Source organism: Ctenopharyngodon idella, chromosome 9 (genome assembly GCF_019924925.1).
Source record: "Ctenopharyngodon idella isolate HZGC_01 chromosome 9, HZGC01, whole genome shotgun sequence".
NCBI lineage: Eukaryota > Metazoa > Chordata > Actinopteri > Cypriniformes > Xenocyprididae > Ctenopharyngodon > Ctenopharyngodon idella.
In genome coordinates this window covers 1,610,325-1,623,636 of record NC_067228.1, presented here as the reverse complement: position 1 = coordinate 1,623,636, position 13,312 = coordinate 1,610,325, and the positions used below count along the sequence as shown (strand labels likewise).

Here is a 13,312-nt window from a genome sequence, read left to right as displayed (position 1 = left end):
CTGTGAATCACTCATAGTTCATGCCAGAGTTGCCAGATCTGCGGTTTTCCCAACACCAAACAAATTTGTAACGCCTCCCATCCAATAATCGCAAAGAGCTTTGTGTTTTGTTACTTGTGACAAGAAACAAAGTCTCAGCTTTCAAATTCTGTCATTTGTCACAAAATTCAAACAATAAAAGTTCAAGCGGCAACGCAGAGCGCGAGTCTTTTCTTCCACTTTAAGTTATAGCACAAAAAACATGCATGAACATCAGTAGGTATGTTGAAAGATACAGACAACTTACCGAAATTAATCATGTTTCATGCAATCACTCAAATCAGTGTTTCATCCATGGAAGATGTCAATAAAACAGCTTGTAAACAATGTATCAATTAATGTTGCATTTACCTCAGGAAAGTTATCCAGTGTTCAGTTTGTTAGCTATAAAAAACACTAGAGAGGAGCTTATTACTGTTAATTATATGTGACCTGTGCTGGCAAAACGAGTCGCAATGAGCAAATTCGAGTTAAAAATCGAGTTAAAGTTTTTTGAAGGTTCCAAAACAAAATCACCTAGCAACCATACCTTAAAATCCCTGTTAATAACACCTAATTTGGCACACACCTCATCAAAACCAAATATCTATAGGAAAATTTTACTTCAATATTTTGAAGTACTGCAATTCTGTGTATATGTGTATATCGGGATCAAGCGCGAGTAAGATTGTTTGTTTACATCAGCATGAGTTTGAAAATCACATTTCATTGGTTCATGCCATTGAGAATTCACTATGAATATTTACAAAGTTGGAATGCTGCGCTTTAAAACGATACCAAACTTGGACTAATGAGGAAGTTGCTGAGGGGAAGCGCGAGTGGTGACGAGAGCAGAGAAAAACAGCATTTTTCATGGTCAAAGGAAAGGTACTCCTGTCAGAAAACATTCAAATAAAGATACTTTTAGATGTTTAATTGCTATTTGGAGAATTGGGATCACTAGACGAGGGCTTAATGAACTCATTTTGTGAAAACCTCAAATTCATTACATTTTTGACTAGTTTTGTCCACTCATTTTGCCAGCAAGGGTCACATATAAATAAAAAAATAGCATTATAAATATATAATATAATAAATAAATATAATAGTTTGGGCTCTGTTGTTAATTTTAACCTCTAATATTATAGTAACGTACCAAATGAGAGGTTCCCTGTATAGTTTACTGCATTATTTTCAGAGATTTTTTCCTTAAGAAAATCAAACTATCAGTATCGGCAGATATCATTCTGAATAATCGGTATCAGCAGAGAAGTTTATCGGTGCATCTCTAATGTTTATATATATTTAAATAGAATGAAAGATATAGAATGTACATAATGTTAGCTTGCCTATTATATCCACGTGCTTGATCTATATAAGTCTGCATGTCATTTAACAAGAATATATGTTTCTAACCACAGGTCGAGAACTGTAGTTCCAACCACGTAAGTTTGCGATGCTGTTTGTGAATGTTCACTGGAAAAATGGTTTCAGAAAATGCTAAATTGTTGAAATATGTTGTAAACGACAGAACTCGCAACCACAGTTGGCTAATGATGCTTTCAGGAAATGCACTCCTGAGGGATTGCATGCATGACCTTTGACCTCACATAATATTGACTGTATGTAATGAGCAAAATGACACAAATGTGCATGAAATCACCACAAAAAGCTTAGCACTAAGCATTGCATTGTGATTTAGGGCTAAAGGAAAAGACCATAAACTTGAATATGGCAGAAAATGATCAGTACTACAGATTTTTTTTTTTTTTTTTACAGCAGTCCACGTGTGTATTAGTTTAGCAACATGCAGTTTTGAATTGCATTATTAAAAACAAACACAATTGTTGTGATGTGATTTATGACCTCATAATGAGACATCTTATGAGGAACAGTATAAAAACATCCATCAGAGCGCCGATGATGAAATATGAGACAAACAACAGACTGAATGCAGTGACACTCACATACTGCAATAAAATCATGTTCTTCCTCAGTATTTCTGTCTTGTTTTCCAGTACAAACATCGAAACATTCTTAAATCAAGATGGAGAAGCAAAATGACTGAAGATATTAAGTGTTGTTTTCTGAAAAATGTAGTCAGTTTATGCTTAAAATAAGGGGTGAAAAAAGACAAAAAAAAAAAAAAAAAATTAACTGAACTTGACAATCACATTTAGTTCTTTTGAGAAGCACAGCTTCATCTGTCACATGATCAGATGAATCTGGGCAAATCAAACAATTCTAATACTGAAAACTCGTTTTGTTTCATGATGTTAAAGGTGGAGACCCGCTGCTGTAATGGATGACAGTTGCCCGTTCACTGCACTAATGTCTTATGGTTTGGTGAACCTGAGAAGTTTACTGTGTTTTATAGGGGCGCCGCTGTCATCTGAACTCACCCGCATCAGCACTGAGCTCAAACGCTTCGCTTTAACTCACTTCAGCCCCCATGATGCCTCGCTGCATGTGGGAGAGCAGGAGGAAATACACTTCAACACAAACAGGGGCAGATTCAGCTTCGCGCTGATAAGATCACGTGTGTGCTGTTCATCTGAGCCGCTCACTTGAGATAACAAAGACACACTACATCGCTATCAATATCAGCGGAAAACTGATCATATATCATACGGGTTAGTGCTGTAACGGTGAAGGGTGTCAATTCTACACCAGTGTTATTTTTAACTAAAATGATGTCTAAAACTATTAAAAATTTGTTTAAGTAATAGAAAAAATTGCCACTTGGTTTACGACATGCGCTGTAATTGGTCAACCAATCACAACAGACTGGGTCATGTGACCAATCAGAGCAGAGTAGACCAATCAATCACAACAGACTGGGTCATGTGACCAATCAGAGCAGAGTAGACCAATCAATCACATCAGACTGGGTCATGTGACCAATCAGAGCAGAGTAGACCAGTAAACTGGTCTATCAAGTGGACTATCAAAATAAAGTGTAATAGAAAAAGGGCCGAAATAAAACAAAATAGAAATATTACATGAAACTAAAACTTAAAACTATTGAAAATAAAATTTTAAAATTAGAATAAAAATGTTGACTTGGCAAATAACTGAAATAAATAAGCTTTAACTGAAGTACTAAAATGACTAAATCTACAACTGAAATAAAAATAAATTGAAGCTAAATAGAAATATTAAATTATAAATAAATAAAATAAAAAAAATTACAAAATATTTTTTATTTCATTCTAATAAAGTACATTTTATTCAAATTACTTAAAATTAAACTAAAACTGGAAATGGAAAAATAAAAGCTAATTTAAAATATTGAAAACTAATTAAAAAGTGGAAATTTTATTCAAATTACTTCAACTTAAGCTAAAACTGAAAATATAAAATAAAAGCTACATTTAAATATTGAAAACTAATAAAAAAGTGTATTTTTATTCAAATTACTATTCTTAAACTAAAACTGAAAATATAAAAGCTAATTTAAATATTAATAAATACTATAATAATACTAAAATTACACTTTAATTCTTTAATTTTAACTGAAAATTATAACAATTTTCAAGCAGAATAAATGGTTTTTATCAGGTTGCTAGAGAATCAATCTGCAAACGGACGACAGGCTTAAAAACGATCCTAACTGTGGAATATTTGCCGTAACCGCACGAGGAACCTTCCTCCAATGAGCACAAAACAACTTAAAGGATGAAGGGGGGAGAGAAGACGACGTTATTTTTGCAGGAAACGAAGCGAGTGCCAAACGACTGTGCCCCCGAACCCCCTGGCTCATTATCTGACAAAACGAACACACACACGCCCGAGACGCTTTCATCAGAATCCAGATCCAGCGCTTTTCTCTCCACACGCCGGGCTGGAATGCACCTCGCTCCAAACACAAGCGCGCTCACGGCCGCTGCCCGGACTTGCCTCTGTTTGAAAGTCGACCGCAGACTCGCCGCCCCGGGTTATTAATCTTATAACGACCACATAATCTAAGATAAATACACAGAGTATCATTATCCTTATCATTAACAGCCCTGAAATATCTGTTCCTAGGGGAAGGGTGAAGGCGAGGATATTATTACACCGAACGGCCCGTCCAAAACGCCTCACTCATTTCCCATTTAACATCTAATGTTCTAGGAACGTTTTGCTAATGTTCTTTTTAAGTTATGAAACCGTTATTTTTTTCGGAACGTTCAAAACGTCCAGTTGTTTGAAATGTTTCACCCTCTGGTCCTCTTCGTTTAGGGGTCACACTTGGCTCCTTCGTGGTCAAAAGTGACCGAAGCCTTGAAATTTAACTTCTTTTTTTTTTCTTCAGGAAAACCAATGTAATATATTTTTGTTCAATAATATTTTTTGATTATTATTTAAAATTTTCAGGGTATTTTATGATACTATGCAATATTTATACAATTTTTATTAGCTATTTTTCCCCATTGAAAATAATACACAATTTTTTTCTAATACATTTTTTAATTATTTAATTTTTTTAAATTATTTAATTTTTAATTATTTTAATTCCATGTTAAAATAGAGACAAGGCATTTAAAATCAAATTTTTTGAAGGTAGATTTGTGCCATCTGGATGGAGTAAAAAAAGAAAAACTTATGTAATGCCATGGTAGATGCCTATATAGTTCTATATAAAGTGGCTTATAAATTATCTAGTGTTTTTAGACATAAATACTTAAGTTGTGGATTTATACTCAGACATTCCCAAAGACTACTTTTTGCCAAGATTTAGATTTTTTGTTTGAAATGTTGATTTGAAGTGTCAGTTTTTGCATTAATTTTACTACAGTCAAACCTGAACACAGAGGAGGACATTCTGTTACACATAACATCAAAATTCAATAAAAAAGTAACAAAAATGAACAGGTATATTTTACCATAGCTTAATAAATCTGGGTCTGAACTGATTTCAACCTCTTATTTCTGTCTTTTGAAATGTTTTTCTTGGTTGGTCCATTCCATTTTTCAAAAGTAACATTATGGGAATGTTACTTTTGAATGTTTCTGAAACATTCTGAACATCCTGAAACAAGAAGTAACATTTAAAAAATGTCCAACTAAAACAAAAAGTTCCATGAAAGATGTATAAATGTTTTTGTGCTAATGTTTTGCGAAAACTATTAAAGACCAGCCCAGCTAACAAATGTATTTTGTGAGAAAATTTTGCTTACATTCCCATTAACGTTATTTCTGAAAGTTCTCTGAACATCCAGAACGTTTTTTGGTTATGCAAATGTTACGTGAACATTCCATTTTATCATTTTGCAAACATTATTGGAATGTTACTTTTGAATGTTCTCTGAACATTCTGAAACATTTAAAAAAAAAAAAAATGTTTTCTTGGTTATTCAAAAGTTAAGGGAACATTCCATTTTTAAAAAGTAACATTATGGGAATGTTACTTTTGAATGATCTCTGAACATTCTGAAACAAGTAGTAACATTTAAAAAATATTACATAAATTTCCAACTAAAACAAAAAGTTCCATGAATGATGTATAAATGTTGTGCTAACGTTTTGCGAAAACTTTCAAAGAGCAGCTCAGCTAACAAATGTATGTTGAAAGAACATTTTGCTTACATTCCCATTAACGTTATTTTCTGAAAGTTTTCTGATCAAAACATCCAGAACGTTTTTTAGTAATGCGAATGTTACGCGAACATTCCATTTTATCATTTTGCAAACATCATTGGAATGTTACTTTTGAATGTTCTCTGAACATTCTGAAACATTTAAAAAACGAACATTCTATTGACATTCCTAGAAGAGCGCTTGTTCATCACTTTGAGGGAACTTTGCTTGTGAGAACATTCTCTGTTAGCGGGGTTACATGTGTTAAACTGAACCGACTGCACTTAGAAACAACAGTGTGTTTAACAGCTGAACATGAATGACAGACGCTCGGGTTAGTTTCTGTGAGGTCTGTGAGGCTGAACAGAGCTTTTATGTCAACAGCGACTCTCATGGGAGTTTGCGAGGGAAAGCCCCATCTCTCAGAAGCAAATCACATAGGCTTATCGTTCCTGATGTTTATATCAAAACGGAAGCGGCGGAAGGAATAATCTCAGTTGTGCTTTAGCTGAGAGCGAGTGTTGTTCCGCTCTCTTGGTCCAACTCTTCTCACACAAGTACAAACATCTTCAGATGAACACAAATCAGGTGGGTCGGCACTCACAGATTTAACCTTCTAGTCTCTCATCCTGACTGAAGGAAGGAAAACACTACAGATTTCAGAAGACTAGGCATCATACACTTGCCGACAAGTCATTTTGTCATTTTAACATCATTGAAAATGAAAACAATTGCTGCATCCCAATTGTAGAAATGAAGTACGCTGATCTGCCATGCTGAAAACTCTCCTCATGTCTGCATAATGATGCATTTAAAATTTAATGACCAAACGAATCTTTATAAAAGTTCACAATGTTTTTGCAGATGAAAAATAATTTTTTATCAGGTTAGATACTGATTATTAATCACTCATACCCCTTTATCTAAACATCTCTCTACTTACCCGTCAATCTCGCACATCCACCATGTTTGTAGTTTTTGACACTTTTTACTAGTGTCTGTAGTTCTAATCAAATCCTCATCCAAAGTGCAATGGGTTGTGGGTAATACTAGCCGTTACACTCTTAAAAAACTTTTGCACTCAAATTAGTCTGATCATTTTTTTTATGTGATACAAAAACTATTTTTAAGACAGTAGAATGTGCATGTATCTGTACTTCAAATTTCCACCAGAAACAGTAGACCATCCGGGTACTTTTTGGGATACTCATTTTGACAAACCATGATTTGGGACACACTGAGTGATTCTAATTTTGAATATTTAGGCCGTATGGGAATTGGGACGCAGCAAATGTGTTCTAAAGTCATCTCAATATATCAAACATGTTTGATCTCCTCCAAAGTCTGAAGCTTAAAAAATCTGTTTACTATGTGATTTTCTGTGAAATCAGTCGAATCAAATCTGCAGACTGGCTATGACTTTTGTCAGCAGTTTTCCTGCGTTTTCCTACTTTAATACTGTTGTTGTGGGTTGTTTTTCATGTCCGCAGGTTGAAGTGACCCCAAATAACATGATATTTAGTCCCTGGAATGCATATTTTACCAGGGGAACCCCACCAAAAACGTGGATTTTACTCCCCGGAACGCGTTTTTTACCGAGGGACCCCCATGAAACGCGATTGGGCTAGTTTTGAGTAGCAACTGGGCGGAAACCCTGAGCTAGCGTCTATTCGTTCAGATTAGGGATGCACCGAAATTTCAGCTACTGGAAATTTTCGGTCGAAACAGCTATTTTTGGTTTCAGGCTGAAATTATTTTGGAGGACCGAAATCTGTGACTGAAACAGATGTTTAACTAGCGCTTCTCTGATGACACATTTTGACTGTGTTCAGAGTCTATTTTATGCACACAACATGGATAAAGCTAGAGCAGTTAGCTGTGTGACACTAGCTCTGGATTGACAACATTAATTTCTCAATTTTAATCGGTAATGATATGGTTTCTTAAATCTGTGCTGTTTTGTGTTGATGCACAGCGTGAACAAAACTTCACTAAACATTTGTTCGCCGACCGCCATCCAATAATCGCAAAAAGCTTTGTGCTTTGTTACTTTTAATATGAAGCAAAGTCTCAAGTTTAAAATTCTGTTGATTTTATTACGAAATTCAAACAATAAATGTCGTTTTGGCGCTCTTTAATACGACGACAGATCGGTGTAGTGCAGTTCAAGCGGCTCGTGATCATCTCATCTCATCTTTACTACTAGTTACAGCATCAAATAAACGTGAATGAACATCAGAAGGAATGTTGAAAAATATATTACAACTTACAGAAATGAACCCTGAATTATGAAATCGCTCAATCAGTGTTTCAACTTGGGAAAGATGTCAATAAAACAGGCTACACAATGTCATTAACCATACATTAACCTCAAGAAAGCTATTCAATGCCCATAAACTCATTAGTTAGCTAAAAAAAGTTAACTGTAGTGAAGAGCATTTGGCTAAATATATGCATTGTATTACATATTCATTATATTTTTACTTAACCTGTTGGTTATATCTTCATTATTTAATGAATGTTTGAATAAATCTATCATGAAAACAAGTTATTACAGTTTATTGTCCTTTAAATGTTTATCCTTCAACAAACTGGAGCAGAAACAATTCTGTTATTAAAAAGGTGATATAAAAACTGCCATATGTGCAATTTAAATGTTTGTACAATGTTTTAGCTATTTGATTGTTGATTATAAGTTTCAATAATTAATTGATTATTTATTTTTGGTTTGTGCATCCTGAATTCATCCAGAATGTTCAGACTTTAAAGCTGAGCCCTAACTCAACACACATCAGGCTCTGTGACACCGAACACAAACGGCTTGTAATTCGTCTGCGCTGATATTTGTTGTCAGATTAGGAAATTGCTGCTCAAACGGCACTAATCAGTGAGGAAATGAGAGCCGGACGTCACTTGGTCTCGTTCCCAGTTCTTCCATTTCCAATGTGAATTAAATGATCAAAGTGGTTTCTAGTCTTCCTGGCATCAATCTGTTTAGTTCAGAATTGTTGGTGTTGTTGTGGTTCTAGTAAAGTTCAGTGAATAAACTCTCAGAATGATCATGAATTCTATCTGTTCAAATAGTTCAGATGTAAACACACACACACACACACACACACACACACTTAACCTGCATTAACCTGCCATGAATCTATCTTTGTCTTTCTGGCAAATGTTTAGCAACACCCTAGAAACCAACCAGAACACCCAAGCAACCAAACATCTTTCAAACTTCAGTATTCAAACAACGGCCTACAGAAGCTTCAGACATCAAGGCTTTTGTCAAGTCGACAACCTCAGCGTCCTGATATCGGAGACGGACTGCGCTAGCGGAGAAGCTTAAGGAGAATCCTGCTCTATTGCCAGGGTTACTCCTTCAGATCTATGCCTCCGAGTCACGGCGTCGAGGGTGAAAAGTTGATTTCAAAGTTAGAAGCTTCTATGGAGCCATATAGAACCTGGAGGTGCAGAGAGAGTATGTGATCCTACACAAAGACGGAGGATGTGCCGCTGCTCAGGTTTCCTCCTAAACACTCACCAAAGGAGAGACATGAAAGCTGGGAAAAACTATAATCTTCTATTTCAAATGTCAAGCACTCACAGTTATGCTATAGGAGACCAATCCAAACAAAATGACAAGAGTGACTACTGTAGACTAGATCATCACTGAGTTCATCCTACAGTCGCAAAATAAAGGATCCAACCCAGATAAGAACTAACGTTCATAAATAACATTATGATAACAGTATTTCTGAATGTTTTCTGGATGTTCAAAACATCCAGTTTTAAAAATGTTTCTTTTCCTTGGTTATGCGAACGTTAAGTGAACATTCCATTTTATCATTTTGCAAACATTATTGGAATGTTACTTTTGAATGTTCTCTGAACATTCCGAAACAAGTAGTAACATTTAAAACACTTTAGAGGAACATCCAACTAAAAAGTTTCAGAAAAAAAACGGCCATAATTTCATAAAAAATTATGAACGATGTAAAAATAATGTTTTTGTGCTAACAGATGACTTTAAATGAACATTATATTAATGTTACTGGAATAATGTTTGTTCATAACTTTGAGAAAACCTTGCTAAAATGTTTCCTTTTAGTTATGAAAAGGATTTTTTTTTTTCCAGTTTATGCCATTAAAAGAATCATTTTTGGTTCTTCAAGGAACCTTTCAGTGATCAGTTCTAAAAAGAACCATTTTAACATTATTAATAAATCTAAAGAACATTTTTCAAAGAAAGAACATTTTGTGGTTCCGTGGATGTTGAAGGTTCTTCATGGAACCATCAATGCTAATAAAGAACCTTTATTTTTAAGCGTGTGGTTCAGCTTATGAATCTGTTGGTAATACTTCTGATTTATTTATATGAAGTATTTAAAATCTGCATACAAGATAAATAACAAAATATTCACTTGCTCAAAAAAATGATTGAGTATGTAAAGATGTAATATAAGTCTCTGGTGTCCCCAGAATGTGTCTGTGAAGTTTCAGCTCAAAATACCCCACAGATCATTTATTATAGCTTGTCAAATTTGCCCCTATTTGGGTGTGAGGAAAAACACGTCGTTTTTGTGTGTGTCCCTTTAAATGCAAATGAGCTGCTGCTCCCGGCCCCCTTTCCAGAAGAGGGCGGAGCTTTAACAGCTCACGCTTCGGTCGCTCAACAACAACAAAGCTGGAGAATCTCACGCAGCCAAAATGAGGATTGTCAGTAACGGTGTTCAGCCTTACATTGTTCAAACCGGAGTCGACACTGATGGAGAGACTCAGGAAGAAGTTACAACTTTTAGACGTTTCTGAATGGTTAGTGGATAAATTTATGTAGTTGCTGTGGAGTTGATTCAACTCATCCACTAGCATGTGCCGTCATGTTAATCTTTTGTGCAAAACCCGTATGGACGCCCACTATACATAGCGTACCTGTTTGCCAAACAGAGTCATACACACCAGGCTAATGTTTATGATTGCTATCAAATGCTGTGAATGGTCTAATATTTTTTCCAAAATATCGCTCAGACAGAAACGCTCCTTTTTTAGCAATCGATCTTGTCAGAGTCAACTTCAGGCTATCCAAGCTAATGAGACTCTAAATAGTGTTCAGTGCTCGTCTGTGCAGCCAACGACAGAACAGTTAGCATGCTTTACTCAAACCATGGTGTTAGAACTGGTACACCGTTGTCGCTTGTGAAAACAAAATGGCGGCGCTGTGGGTGGAAACGTGCAGATTAAGGGGCGGTAATATTATAATAAGATCCCCTTCCTACATCACAAGGGGAGCGAAATCTGAGCGGCTCATTTTTTCACATGCTTGCAGAGAAAGGTTTGCCAAAACAGTTACTGGGTTGTCCTTTTTCACATTTTCTGGGTTGTTTGATGCACCGGGTACCCGATTATAGCACTTAAACATGGAAAAAGTCAGATTTTCATGATATGTCCCCTTTAACTTGTCATAATTCAGTCCTTTATCTCTATTTTATCTAGTCATGCACCGATTTAAAAAACAAAACAAAAGCACTTTTCTGATTGAAAAATAATTATCTGCCATTTAAGAGTAAATCCAGAAATGTTAATAATCGATGTTGGAGTGTTGAAAAGTCCTGAAAGCATCTCAACATGCAGGTTCTGCTCGACTGGATTCGACACAGGAGCACAAAGGCCGGTGTTTTTCTGTTCTGTAAGGGCGGTTCTGTCTGCATCCTGGCTTCACTGGGAAACACAAACACTCCTCACCTTTTGATGATTTTAATTACAGCTTTTCTATGAAGGCAAGGCAAAGACAGAGCAAAGCTGCGCCGCAGCAGCTGAAGGTCTGTGTTGTCTTTTCATGCGACCGCAGCCTTTGATTCCTCACATCGCTCAGACGACTTGACAGACACACACAGAGTCTCATCAATCATTCCTTTCTCTGCACTGATGCCTTTGCCTGCTCAAAGTTTGCTTATGCACAAACGTATATATCCTCCCTCAGGCATCAGTGCTGTGGAAGCCACTGACGCCATTTCTGTGTGTGTGTGTGTGTGTGTGTGTGTGTGTTCAGAGAGACTCAACGCGTCTGAACCCATGAGCCAACTGTCCAGGTAAAATCTCTGTTAAAAGCATTAAAGACAGGAAACTGAAGTCGCGCTGATCTTTTCTTCCCTATTCTGTCATATATCTGAGTGAAACGCTTCTCAAACAAGAACAAATGTAGGGCGGGGCTTGATTTTGTCTGTGGGGAATTGACTGACAGGTTGCTCTGCCTTCGCGCCAGTAAACATGAGAGGCTGTGTTTAACTCCACTTTTAGAGTCGCAAACTTTGCTAAGCACTTCCGGAGAATCCTCTCCGCCATTTTGAAGTGCGTTCGACTTCATCAAGTGGGCGAGGGACGTTTATTCGGACAGACCCTCGACCCCTCGATTTTGAATGGGGCTAAAGGCGCACCGGGGTAAAAGGCGCATTTTATTTTATTTTCCTCTAAACCACTAGATGGCACAAAAACTTGCCGCAGCACTTTCCAAAACATCCGCTTTTCAAGACGCACGTGGAAATTCGTCTGATCCTTGGCGCGATTGCGGACAGTTGATTCTGCGCTAATTTCATCTAATATTTATTGTTTTTTTTAAATAGTAGGAAATGAGAATCGCTAAAATTATTGAAAATATTTTGAGACAAATGTATTGTTAATGATTTTCTGTTTTGTTCAATGTAATTAAAGCAACGGTTTTTCAATAACAGAAGGATATTTAAAAGTAGGGATTTGAAAGTTTTGGCCGATACCGATAACCGATAATTCTTTATATTTGAATGCCGATAACCGATATATAGGCTGATAAATCTAAATCCAAATTTGTATATAATTTTTGAGAATTTGAATACAAAAACAAAAGTTTCACCATTAAAGTCATGTCCCAACACACAATTATTTCTCATTATAATATTATGTAGTCTATATGACAGACTTGCACATGTTGCACTTAACTATATTTTCCTTTTTGAAGTGATTTCATTCATATTTCAAGTAAATCAGAATCAAAAGCTGGTGGAAATAATCCATTATTTATCAGCTTTAATATATCGTCCAAATTTTCTTATTGGGCCGATAACGATAGCATTAAAAATGAACATATATCGGCCGATACCGATACGTTGGCCGATATATCGTGCATCACTTAGTAAAAGTATGTTATTTGGAGTAAACAGCGCCCTGCTGTTGGGCCGAAAAACACAATAATTAACATGATAATAAACAACCGCTTGACTTATCCATTTGTTGACATGACATGCTTAGATTCACATAAATATCATATATTAAGTTGTGTGTCCGCTCTAGAGATAATCACCATATTTATAATGTAACCATCATGTTTAATCATGTCACATAATAAAATATCATTTATTTTTACTACTATAAATCTATATTAAATTATTATGGGATCTCATTCAGTGCTTTCAGAATCATTACTTTTTTAAATAATTTTGTTTTTGTTTTTATATTAACATATTTTCAATGACAGTGTATTTATTGAACAAAAATGAATTATTTTATAAATCAAAATAAACAGAAAATAGTACAAACTTTGCTAAAGTGATTGTAGTATTAACTTACAGTAGACATTATTACAAACATATTATTTCAGCTAAAGTATTTATATTAATACTTTGCGCCTTTTACTTCATGCTGGTTTTGCCCTGTGTGTCTGTAGGGTAAAAGGCCCCCCTTGGGGTAAAAAGCCCCCCTTGCTGCC

General features: G+C 35.7%; 1 protein-coding gene across 2 annotated transcripts in view; it reads right to left on the bottom strand.

Annotated features, from left to right (window-relative positions):
• edar (ectodysplasin A receptor) overlaps positions 1 to 13,312 on the bottom strand; it is a 101,265-nt gene that overhangs the window by 85,723 nt on the left and 2,230 nt on the right. The gene's annotated exons all lie outside the window — the stretch shown is intronic.